General features: G+C 38.5%; 1 protein-coding gene across 8 annotated transcripts in view; it reads right to left on the bottom strand.

Annotated features, from left to right (window-relative positions):
* TAB3 (TGF-beta activated kinase 1 (MAP3K7) binding protein 3) overlaps positions 1–12755 on the bottom strand; it is a 93321-nt gene that overhangs the window by 44933 nt on the left and 35633 nt on the right. The gene's annotated exons all lie outside the window — the stretch shown is intronic.

Raw genomic sequence — 12755 nt, 5'->3', positions numbered from 1 at the left:
CTGCAACTAAGACTCAGCACAGCCAAATAGGTATTTTTAAAATAATAAATAAAAATAAACAAATGTGGCCTAATCAAGTTTATAGAAACAATAAAAAAATGAAAATACAACCTATGGAATGGGAAAAAATACTCACAAATGATGCAATGGACAAGGGCTTCATCTCCAAAACATATGAACAGTTCATATAACTCAACAACACAAGAACCAACCCAATCGGAAAAAAAAGCAGAAGACCTTAACTGACATTTCTCCAAAGAAGACATATAGATGGCCAGTACACCCATGAAAAGACGCTCAACATCATTCATTATCAGAGAAACACAAATGAAAACTACAATGAGGTACCATGCCACACTAGTCAGCATGGCCATTATTAAAAAGCCTACAAAGAACAAATACGGGAAATGGTGTGGAGAAAGGGGGCTCTCTGACACTACTGGTAGGAATGTAAGTTGGTGCAGCCACTGTGAAAAACAGTATGGTGATTCTTTACCAAATGAAAAACAAAATTAGCATATGATCCAGAAACCCCACTCCTAGGCATATACCCAGACAAAACTGTAATTCAAAAAGATATGCAGCACTATTCCCAATAGCCAAGACATGGAAACAACCTAGGTTTCCATCAACAGACAAATGCATAAAGAAGACGTGTTACATATAAAAAATGGACTACTACTCAGCCATAAAAAAGAATGAACGATGCCATCTGCAGTGACATGGATCCAACTATAGATTATCATACTAAGTCAGAAAGAGAAAGACAGATACCATATGATATCACTTAGACATGGAATCTAAAATATGGCACAAATGAACCTAGCTACAAAATAAGAAGAGACTCAAACATAGAATACAGGCCCATGGTTGCCAAGGGGGAATGGGGGAGAGACAGGGATGAACTAAGAGTTAGGGGTTAGTAGATGCAAACTATTACACTGAAAGTGAAAGTCACTCAGTCGTGTCCAACTCTTTGTGATCCCATGGACTATACAGTCCATGAAATTCTCCAGGCCAGAATACTGGAGTGGGTAGCCATTCCCTTCTCCAGGGGATCTTTCCAACCCAGGGACCAAACCCCCAGGTCTCCTGCATTGCAGTCAGATTCTTTACCAGCTGAGCCACAAGGGAAGCCCAAGAATACTGGAGTGGGTAGCCTATTCTTTCTCCAGTGGATCTTCCTGGCACAGGAATCAAAGCAGGGTCTCCTGAATTGCTGGCAGATTCTTTAACAAGTGAGCTATCAGGGAAGCCCAAACTATTACATTGAGAATGGATAAACAACACTGTCATACTGTACAGCAGAGGAAACTATATCCGATCTCCAGGAATAAACCATAATGAAAAAGAATATAAAAAAGAATGTATATATGCTTATAACTGAGTCACTTTGCTGTACAGCAGAAATTAGCACAACATTGTAGATCAACTATTCTTCAATAAAGAATTATGAAAATAAAAAGTTCATTAGTAAAGGTAAACACATAGTAAAGGTAGCAAATCAACCAAGTACAAAACTAGTAGGAAGTTCATAAGACAAACGCGGTAAAATCATCTATATCCTCATTAAGGGATACAAAAACAAAAAGATATAAAATATTATGTCAAAAACAGTAATTGTAGGGGGACTGGAGTAAAAATAAAGGTTGATATAATGCATCTGAAATAAGAGATCAGCAACTTGAAACAATCACGTAAATATATAGATGACTACATATAAACCTCATGGTAATCACAAACCAAAAAATTTGCAATAGAAAAGAAAAAAGAGAAACGAATCTAAACATAACACTAAATGTAGTCATCAAAGTGGAAGAGAAAAAAAGAAACAACAACAAAAAACAGAAAAATAGCCCCCAAACAACTTACAAAATGGCAATAAGTACATATCAATAACTATCAATAATTACTTTAGGACTTCCCTGGGAGTCCATCCAGTAATTAAGAATATGCCTGCCAGTCTAGGGGACACAGGTTCCATCCCTGGTCTGGGAAAATTCCACATGCCATGGAGCAAACAAACCCATGCACCACAACTACTGAGCTTGTGCTCTAGAGCCCATGCACTGCAACTGTTGAAGCCCATGGGCCCTAGAGTCCACGCTCCTCAACAAGAGAAGCCAACACAATGGGAAGCCCATGCACTACAACTGGAGAGTAGCCCCTGCTCATGGCAGCTAGAGAAAGCCCAAGTGCAGCAAGGAAGACTCAGCAAAGCCAAAAACAATAAAGTTAACTAAAAATAAATGAATACATAAAGCCAACCTTATTATTTTAAATAATACTTTAAATGTAAATAGATTAAATACTCCAATTAAAAGACATAGAATGGCTGAACAGATACAAAAACCATATTTATACGGCCTATAAGAGACTCACTTCAGATTTAAAGACACACACAGGGGGACTTCCTTGGTAGTCCAGTGGCTAAGAATCCACCTTGAAATACAAGGGACACTTTTTTTTTTTTCCTTTTAGTTCTTCCAGTTTATTGCTACCAACCCATCTCCATCCTCTTCATGCATGCGTGCTCAGTCATGTAACAGCATGGACTGCAGCCCGCCAGACTCCTCTGTCCATGGACTTTTCTAGGCAAGAACACTGGAATGGGTTGCCATTTCCTTCTCCAAGGGATGTGGTTTTGATCCCTGGTCAGGGAACCAAGATCCAACATGCCACAGAGCAACTAGCCCTGTGTGCCACAACTATGACTCAGTGCAGCCAAAACTAACTAACTAACTAAATAAATATTTCAAACAAACACACACACACACACAGACTGAAAGAGAGAGAATGGAAAACAGTGTTTCAAACAAATGAAAAACAAGAGAGCCAGGGCAGCAACAGACACATCCATCAACAGAACAGAGAGCCCACAAATAAACCACATATAGTCAATTAATCTATGACAAAGGAGAACATACAGTTTCTTCAATATGTATACTGGGAAAACTGGTATCTACAAATAAAGGAATGAAATTTGAACATTTTCTTACACCATACATAAAAACAAACACAAAATTGATTAAAGACCGAAATATAAGACTGAAAACCATAAGAGTAAACTGTAAGTATAACACTCCTTGACCTAAATCATAGCAACGTATTTTTGGAATTTGTCTCCGAAGACAAAAGAAACAAAACCAAAAATAAACAAATGGGACATAATTAAACTTAAAGCTTTTGCACAGCAAAGAAAACCACTGCTAAAAGAAAAAGACCTACTAAATGGGAGAAAATGTTTGCTAATGATATGACCAGTAAGGAGTTCTTAATAATATCCAAAATATACAAACCACTCATACAACTAGATTAAAAAATTAGCAGACATCCTGAATAGACAATTTCCAAAGAAGACATATAGACATGTCAATCCAAAGATTGACAGGCACATGAAAAGATGCTCAACACTGCTAATCATCAAAGAAATGTAAATAAAAACCACAATGAGATATCACCTCACACCTGTCAGAATGGCTATCATCAAAAAGACCACAAATAACCAAAGTGGGCAAGACTGTGAAGAAAAGGGAACACTTGTACACTGCTAGCAGCAGGTGTATTGGCACAGCCACTGGGGAAAACAGTATGGAGGTTCCTCAGAAAACTGAAAATAGAGTTACCATATGATCCAGCAATTGCATTCCTGGATATATATCCAAAGAAAACAAAAACACCACTTTGAAAAGGTATGTGCATCCCAATGTTCACAGCAGCATTACTGACAATAGCCAGGATATGGAAGCATCCCAAGTGCTCGTTAAGAGATGAATGGATCAAAATGTTATATGTGTGTCTGTGTATAAAGCAATACTATTCAATCATAAAAAAGAAAATTTGCAACTTAGTGAAATAAGTCAGAGAGAGACATATGTATGTTATTTATATGTGGAGTCTAAAAAATAAAACAAACTAATTACTATAACAAGACAGACTCACAGATATAGAGAGCAAAGCAGTGGCTACCAATGGGGAGAGGAAAGGGAGGAGGGGCAAAATAGGGGCAGGGGATAAGAAGTGTAACAAACTACTGCTACTGCTAAGTCGCTTCAGTCGTATCTGACTCTCTGTGACCCCACAGACAGCAGCCCACTAGGCTCCTCTGTCCCTGGGATTCTCCAGGCAAGAACACTGGAGTGGGTTGCCATTTCCTTCTCCAATGCATGAAAGTGAAAAGTGAAAGTGAAGTCGCTCAGTCGTGCTTGACTCTTAGCGACCCCATGGACTGGAGTGGGTTGCCATTGCCTTCTCCGAACAAACTACTAGGTATACATAAGTTACAAGGATATATTTTACAGGACAGGGAATACAGCCAATATTTTATAACTATACATGGAGTATAATATATAAATAATATATATATAATATATAATATATATAAAAATTTGAATAACTATATCATACATCTGAAACTAATATAATATTGTAAATCAACTATAAGTCAGTTTTTTAAAAAAGCAAATAGTGACAAATATTAACAATACATAAGTCTGTGTAAAGAGCATACAGCATTCTTTGTACCATATTTATTCTTGCAACTTCTCTAGGTTTAGAATTATTTCCCAAAAACAAAGCCAAAACAAGACAAAACCGAAAGGAAAGCCTGTAGTTCTATTCAGGGATTATCCCTCATACACCACTGCATTCCAAAGTCTGACCTAGTACCTGCTCAAATGTTTGCTACATAATGAAGAATGAATTTCACAATAGTAAAGCAAACTAGCTAGTAAGGTAAGAAAATATATATAGATGAACCTTGCCCCCTACCTTCTGTACACCCCATCTCACAATAAAAAACTGGGGGATCAGGGATCACGTATGTAATGACTTGTGAACGCTAAGGGAAAATGAAAAATGAGTTTAGGATACTAAATCACTGGGTATAGTTTCTAGTTTGCCCCTTTTAAAGCACCCCAGATCTGAAATGCTAAGAGATTCTACCAGTTTAAGCTTAATATTATTCAGCCATTAAAAGAATACATTTGAATCAGTTCTAATGAGGTGGATGAAACTGGAGCCTATTATACAGAGTGAAGTAAGCCAGAAAGAAAAACACCAATACAGTATACTAACGCATATATATGGAATTTAAAAAGATGGTAACGATAACCCTGTATGTGAGACAGTAAAAGAGACACAGTGTATAGAACAGTCTTTTGGACTCTGTGGGAGAGGGCGAGAGTGGGATGATTTCAGAGAATGGCATCAAAACATATATTATTATCATATGTGAAATGGATCTCTAGTCCAGGCCTGATGCATGAGACAGGGTGCTTGGGGCTGGTGCACTGGGAGGACCCAGAGGGAGGGGATGGGGAGGGAGGTGGTGGTGGGGGGGTTCAGGAACACATGTACACCTGTGGCGGATTCATATCAATGTATGGCAAAACCACTACAATACTGTAAAGTAATTAGCCTCCAATTAAAATAAATTAAAATAAAATATAAGTATTTAAAGTCTTTAGTGTTTATTTAACTTTTTTTTTTAAAGAAACAAGGTTTGAATTTTCCACCTTTTTGATCAAAACAAACACTACCTGCCATTTTCACAGTAAGATGATCTATACTTTGCACTAGCCACAGGAGTCCTAACTGGATGAGTAACCTTGCCAAGTCACTGAAGCACTAAGGCAGTGCAGTCCAATTAAACCATAATGTGATTCATTTTATTGTCCTAGGAGTTACATTAAGTAAAAAGAAGCAGGTGAAATTATTAATAATTCTAATATATTTAATCCAAGACAGCAAAAAGACTATTGTTTTTAACATAAATTCAATATAAACATCACTGATATTTTACAAATTTTTTTCAAACTATGTCCTGGGAGTGCAGGTATACTTTATATTTATAACATATTTCAAGTGCTCAGTATCCACCTGAAGTTACTATCCTCTTTCAACAATAAAAGCGAAGACTCTACACATGGACATCACCAGATGGCCAACGCCAAAATCAGATTGATTATATTCTTTGCAGCCAAAGATGGAGAAGCTCTATACAGTCAGCTAAAACAAGACCAGGAGCTGACTATGGCTCAGATCATGAACTCCTTATTGCCAAATTCAGACTTAAATTGAAGAAAGTAGGAAAAACCACTACACTATTCAGGTATGCCCTACATCAAATCCCTTATATTATACAGTGGAAGTGATAAATAGATTCAAAGGATTAGATCTGATAGAGTGCCTGAAGAACTATGGACAGAGGTTCGTGACACTGTACAGGAGACAGGGATCAAGACCATCACCAAGAAAAAGAAAAGCGAAAAGGCAAAATGGTTGTCTCAGGAGGGCTTACAAATAGCTGTGAAAAGAAGAGAAGCAAAAGGCAAAGGAGAAAAGGAAAGATATACCTAGCTGAATGCAGAGTTCCAAAGAATAACAAGGAGAGAATAAAGTCTTCCTCAGTGATCAATGCAAAGAAATAGAGGAAAACAATAGAATGGGAAAGACTAGAGATCTCATCAAGAAAATCTGAGATACCAAGGGAACATTTCATGCAAAGATGGGCACAATTAAAGGACAGAAAAGGTATGGACCTAACAGAAGCAGAAGATATTAAGAAGAGGTGGCAACAAAAGACAGAACTGTACAACAAGATCTTCATGACCCAGATAACCACAATGGTGTGATCACTCACCTAGAGCCAGACATCCTGGAACACCAACTCAAGTGGGCCTTAGGAAGCATCACTATGAACAAAGCTAGTGCAGGCGATGGAATTCCAGTTGAGCTATTTCAAATCCTAAAAGATGATGTGGTGAAAGTGATGCACTCAACATGCCAGTAAACTTGGAAAACTAGCAGTGGCCACAGGACTTGGAAAAGTTCAGTTTTCATTCCAATCCCAAAGAAAGGCAATGCCAAAGAAAGTTCAAATTACCACACAATTGCACTCATCTCACACACTAGCAATTTAATGCTGAAAATTCTCCAAGCCAGGCTTCAACAGTATGTAAACTGTGAACTTCCAGATGTTTAAGCTGGATTTAGAAAAGACTGATGAAGCACAGATCAAACTGCCAACATCCAATGGATCATCAAAAAAGCAAGAGAGTTCCAGAAAAACATATACTTGTGTTTTATTGACTATGCCAAAGCCTTTGACCGTGTGAATCACAACAAACTGTGGAAAATTCTTCAAGAGATGGGAATACCAGACCACCCGATCTGCCTCCTGAGAAATCTGTATTCAGGTCAAGAAGCAACAGTTAGAACTGGACATGGAACAACAGACTGGTTCCAAATCGGGAAAGGAGTACATCAAGGCTGTATATTGTCACACTGCTTATTTAACTTATGCAGAATACATCATGTGAAATGCTGGGCTGGATGAAGCACAAGCTGGAATCAAGATTGCTGGGAGAAATATCAATAACCTCAGATATGCAGATAATACCACCCTTATGGCAGAAAGCAAAGAAGAACTAAAGAGCCTCTTGATGAAAGTGAAAGAGGAGAGTGAGAAAGCTGGCTTAAAACTCAACATTCAAAATACTAAGATCATGGCATCTGGTCCCATCACTTCATGGCAAATAGATGGAGAAACAATGGAAACAGTGACAGACCTTATTTTTTGGGGCTCCAAAATCACTGCAGATGGTGACTGCAGTCATGAAAATAAAGATTCTTGCTCTTTGAAAGGAAAGCTATGATCAATGTAGACAGCATATTCAAAAGCAGAGACATTACTTTGCCAACAAAGGTTCATCTAGTGAAGGCTATGGTTTTTTCAGTAGTCATATATGGATGTGAGTTGGACTATAAAGAAAGCTGAGCACCGAAGAATTAATGCTTTTGAACTGTGGTGTTGGAGAAGACTCTTGAGAGTTCCTTGGACTGCAAGGAGATCCAGCCAGTCCATCGTGAAGGAAATCAGTCCTGAATATTCATTGGAAGGACTGATGCTGAAGCTGAAACTCCAATACTCTGGCCACCTGATGCAAAGAACTAATTCGTTGGAAAAGACTCTGATGCTGGTAAAGATTGAAGGCAGGAGGAGAAGGGGACAACAGAGGATGAGATGGTTGAATGGCATTACGGACTCCATGGACATGAGTTTGAGCAAGCTCCGGGAACTGGTGATGGATAGGGACGCCTGGTGTGCTGCAGTCCATGGGGTCACAAAGAGTCAGATATGACTGAGCGACTGAACTGACTGACCTTACTGGTCAGCGCAACTCTAAGGCCTTCAGGTTTTGATTTTAAATTACAGGCTAAGAGCTACAACTTTTAAGATTCCCCAAATCATTATCTTCTTTCCAAATCAGTATCTTCTTTAACAGTATATAATTGACTAGGCACAGGGTCTAGCACAGACAAGGTGTTCAATATTTCTTAGGTGAAATGAACAAAATGCAATTCACTACATTTAATGATAGGAATGGCTTTATGGTCTTCCCTCATAACTCAGTTGATAAAGAATCTGTCTGCAATGTAGGAGACCCTGGTTTGATTCCTGGGCCAGGAAGATCCACTGGCAAAGTGATAGGCTACCCACTCCAGTAAACTTGGGCTTCCCTTGTGGCTCAGCTGGTAAAGAATTCACCTGCCATATGAAGAACTGGGTTCGATCCCTGGGTTGGGAAGATCCCTTGGAGAAGGGAAAGGCTACCCAATCCAGTATTCTGGTCTGGGGAATTCCATGGACTGTATAATCCACAGGGTTGCAAAGAGTCGGACACAACTGAGCGACTTTTGCTTCACGCTTCATAACTTTAGGTAATCAAATCTGTTGATATTTATAGAAATTATAATGGCTTTCCTACCAAAAAGGGATTTAACCACATCCAGACAACCTGATGGCTATTTAATTATCGTCAATAAAGAGCTTCAGAAGCACCCAAAGGCTTCACTCAAGCTTTCCAAGGGGCTTCAAAGAACGGTTTTTATTAATTTCTCAACCCTACTTTCAAGTCCTTAAAATATAAGGGCAATACAACTGCCTTTTTATAAGAAAGAAAAACAAAGGTCAATAAAAACAAGGATATTTCAGATGACAAGAGCCTGGGATCCACAGACTATTTCAGACCTCTTCGGGGTTTCTAGCTCCTGGCTAGCTTTATTACCATTCAGAACCTCAGGTGCACTGAGACCAAAGTTACTTAAACTGCCTTTATCACCATTATTTATCAGCTACCATTTACTGAACAACTATGGCATACCCTGAAAAGTAGTTATAATTACCTCCACTTTACAAATACGAAATCAAACTCAGAATGGGCACATGGCAGATTCATGACTCAAACCCAATCCTGCCTTCTTCAACGTCTTTTCTTTCCACAATGTCATTGGTAGCTATCAAGGATGTTCCCAGCCGAGTGACGACAAGCACTCTTCTTTCACTAGCTGCTAGTGGGGAAAAGATAGCAAAGTCTCACCAATTTATCATCCCAATTGCGGGGTACAGGTGTGTAGGATGCGGAAGGCAGAGAGGGCAGGAAAGAATCCTTCTGCAAATCAGCTGTTTTCAGACATACAAGAAACAGATGAAGGGGAAAAGCTGCCATTTTCTTTTTTTAAGGATTACAAATACTTGCCTTCGAAAAAACATTAAAAAGCATCTTTACAATCAAGGCCAACAGCTTGCTAACCCACAAAGATGGCTACCATCTGAAAAGATGATTAATAGTAGACCTACTTTTCACAAGGAGTAGGAATCTAAACTGATAAAAGCTCATTCTCTTCAAGGGATTGTGTCAATAATCTCAAATGTGGTAAGCAGTCTGTTCTGTACAAATATTCACTCACATAAGCAGTAAGTAACATGAATAATCATTATGTATTTCACAACATATAACGTTCTCAAATAAACTTGACTTTTGAGGATGATAAAATACTGAAATACTTTTTAAAAAGCTATTTCCTTTCTGCTCAGAGGGAGGTTAAGCCAACAGATAGTTTACAAACAGAAAATATTCCAACCAATAAGATCAACCAATTTCTTAAAAAACAAAGTTTTATAGTAAAGTACTACACTGGATTTGTGTATTTAATCTCATAGATAGAATACAACTAAAATTATACACTGTCATATAGGATCTCATATTACAGATTTGAAATATTCAGATTAAAACATACAATCGATTCCTGCTCATATATATTACAGTATTCAACAACTATGCAAAACACATACAGACTTTATTACTTAACAATATTATAATGGGCTGTTACTTTTCATATCATACTAAAATGAGTCATGATGTGACACCTTAAAACCAGCCATAAGATGAGAGTAGTATTTGAATTGTACTAGGACATGACCAAACTCCTGGGACACCCCTGAAACACCCCAACTACACCACAGATGGCCACAGTTGTGGACTGTGGAGCCAGATCAAGAACGAACAAATATCAAAGGCATAAACCCTACGACTGTCACACAGTTCCAAAGCCATATAAACCAGGAGATTCTGTAGCATTGAGCCTTTGTTGCCTGCAAACTTTGCAGGATTCCGTATTTCTTAAGGCACTATAGCAAGTGAAGGGCTGGGATGGTATGCTTACCTAAGGCTTCCTCCAGCGGTGCAGAATTTCTCTCAACAGAATTCCCCCTTCCAATCAGAGAAGAAGTTCCCCATAGCTCTACTCCTATGCCACAATTCTCTACACTACAGAAGATGACCTCAACACCTAGTGCTTTGTCTCCACAGCCTTTTCTGAGCTCAGCAAATACTGAGGGCTGTGATGACCCTGACTGTTTACCTCTGCCAAAATTTTAGCTCACTTTCTAAGATAACTACATCACAGGTTATAACCCAATGGTCTGTGGGCCAAAACCAGCCCACCAATCTGTTGGGTTTGGCCTTGGCGTGATAAAAAGAAAAAAGTTGAGCCACACTTCAGGACGATTTTACATTAAACCTTGGGTATCTAGCTTTTGTCTGAAAAGTCAGATCTACCAGTAGTAGTCAACAACCAGCTGGCTGAAGCTAAGGACATACTCTCTAGCGTGCCTAATCCCTACACTCCCCTCACGTGTTCCAAACAGAGGCCATGCCTTGCTCCATTCACTGACATACTTGTTGGGTGTCTTGACAGCTGAAATGTGTTCAATAGAGAAGCTGAAAGGTAGTACTACACGTATTAGTCTGCCTAGTGTGTCTCAACAGTATGCTATTGATGTGGTAACGTGGGGCACAATGATTCATCATGCAAGTCCACTGCACGTGACACAAGGTGTTTGGCATCCTGGTCTCCCCCTGTAAAATCCCAATAGCACCTCCAAATGGCCCCAGGAAAGGTAACAATATCTGTGGCTGACAATCACTGCTAGAATGTTAAGTTTAGTGAGGTGAGCATTTCCCAGGTTTGAAAAAAAGTTAGCCTTATCGTGAGAGAACTTTTAAGATAATCTTTCAGTGGAAGGCTAAGAGGATTTTTCATACATATACCTGAAAGGATGTTACCAAAAAACAAGTGAGAAATAGGAATAGGATAGTTATTATTTCCCCTAAATGAGCCTTCCAAATAATTTCTAAAACTATCATCCTACGGGATTTTCATTCATATTAGAAACTTTTTTGACATAGTCACATATTCACAGCACTGCATCTATCTCAAATTGTTATATTCTCAAGAGACTACAGACCAAAGTAATATTCATATTCAAAGATTCATCAAAGCTATTTTCAAGTTAAATATAAATCCCAAAAAGAAACAGAAGCATATTCAGATTAAATTGAAGCTTAATGCCCCTCCCCATGAGTATCTATTTGCCAGCTGCCACCTATACAGGACATACCATACATGCCACTGCCTGCCTTCCCCCACGAATCTCCCCAACAGAAATAAAAATAAAGGTACTTGGTATTTCCTCCCAATTCCAAGGCTGGTAACAAAGAGGTAGGATATTAAAAGATAAACAAAGCTTAATGACCTTATATAGTGGTAATGGACAAAGAAATGGGAAAGCCTTGATTCTTACTTATTAGAAATATTTTGTTCAATTAAGAATGAGTTGGTAATAGGGGAGAAAATGGTATCTCGGTTAGAGAAATCAAAGATTTCCTTCATAAAGTGACTTCAAAAATATTTCAAGAACATTCTAGAAAAGGCAAAACAATAGAAGACAGTAAAAAGACCAACAGTTGCCAGAGGTTTCTGGGGAGGATAGGAGGGCTCATAGGTGAAACATAAGAGATTTTTAGGACAGTGAAATAATTCTGCATCACAATGTAATGGGAGGTACATGACATTATGCACTTGTCAAAACCCATAGAACTTTTTAACACAAAGAACCAACCTTAAAGTATACACATTTTTAAAAATCTTTTAGAAAGTCAGGGAGTTCCACGAAGGAATGGAGACCATATGATAAAATCTAACTGTATTACTAGTATACAAAACAGTTATCACTGCAGGGGATGGGGGAAAGCTGCCAATCTAAATAACTTTGGAGTAGTCTGTAAAGCTAAAGACAAAAGGAACTGTACATGAGTATTGTATTCCAGCTGATCTGCCACAGGGGTACAAGTTAACAAAACTCATACACAACTATGCATGCACAATGGGATTAAACAACTAAGTAAATGGATGGTGACTGGTGGGGGCCAGATTTCTCACTGTTGGAGTGGGAGGTTGCAGAAAAGTAAGGGGAGGAGGCTAGAATGACCTATGTGGTAATGGATTAGACTTGGAGACATCAATATGAACTCATGTTTACCTACACAGAGAGAGAGAGAGAGAGAAATGAATACATAGAAATACTTACAGATATGCATAAATATACAGGTAACATATACATAGGATTT

This window comes from Bos taurus, chromosome X, assembly GCF_002263795.3.
Source record: "Bos taurus isolate L1 Dominette 01449 registration number 42190680 breed Hereford chromosome X, ARS-UCD2.0, whole genome shotgun sequence".
NCBI lineage: Eukaryota > Metazoa > Chordata > Mammalia > Artiodactyla > Bovidae > Bos > Bos taurus.
Note: the sequence above shows the minus strand (reverse complement) of the source record. Positions and strands in the feature narration are given on the sequence as shown.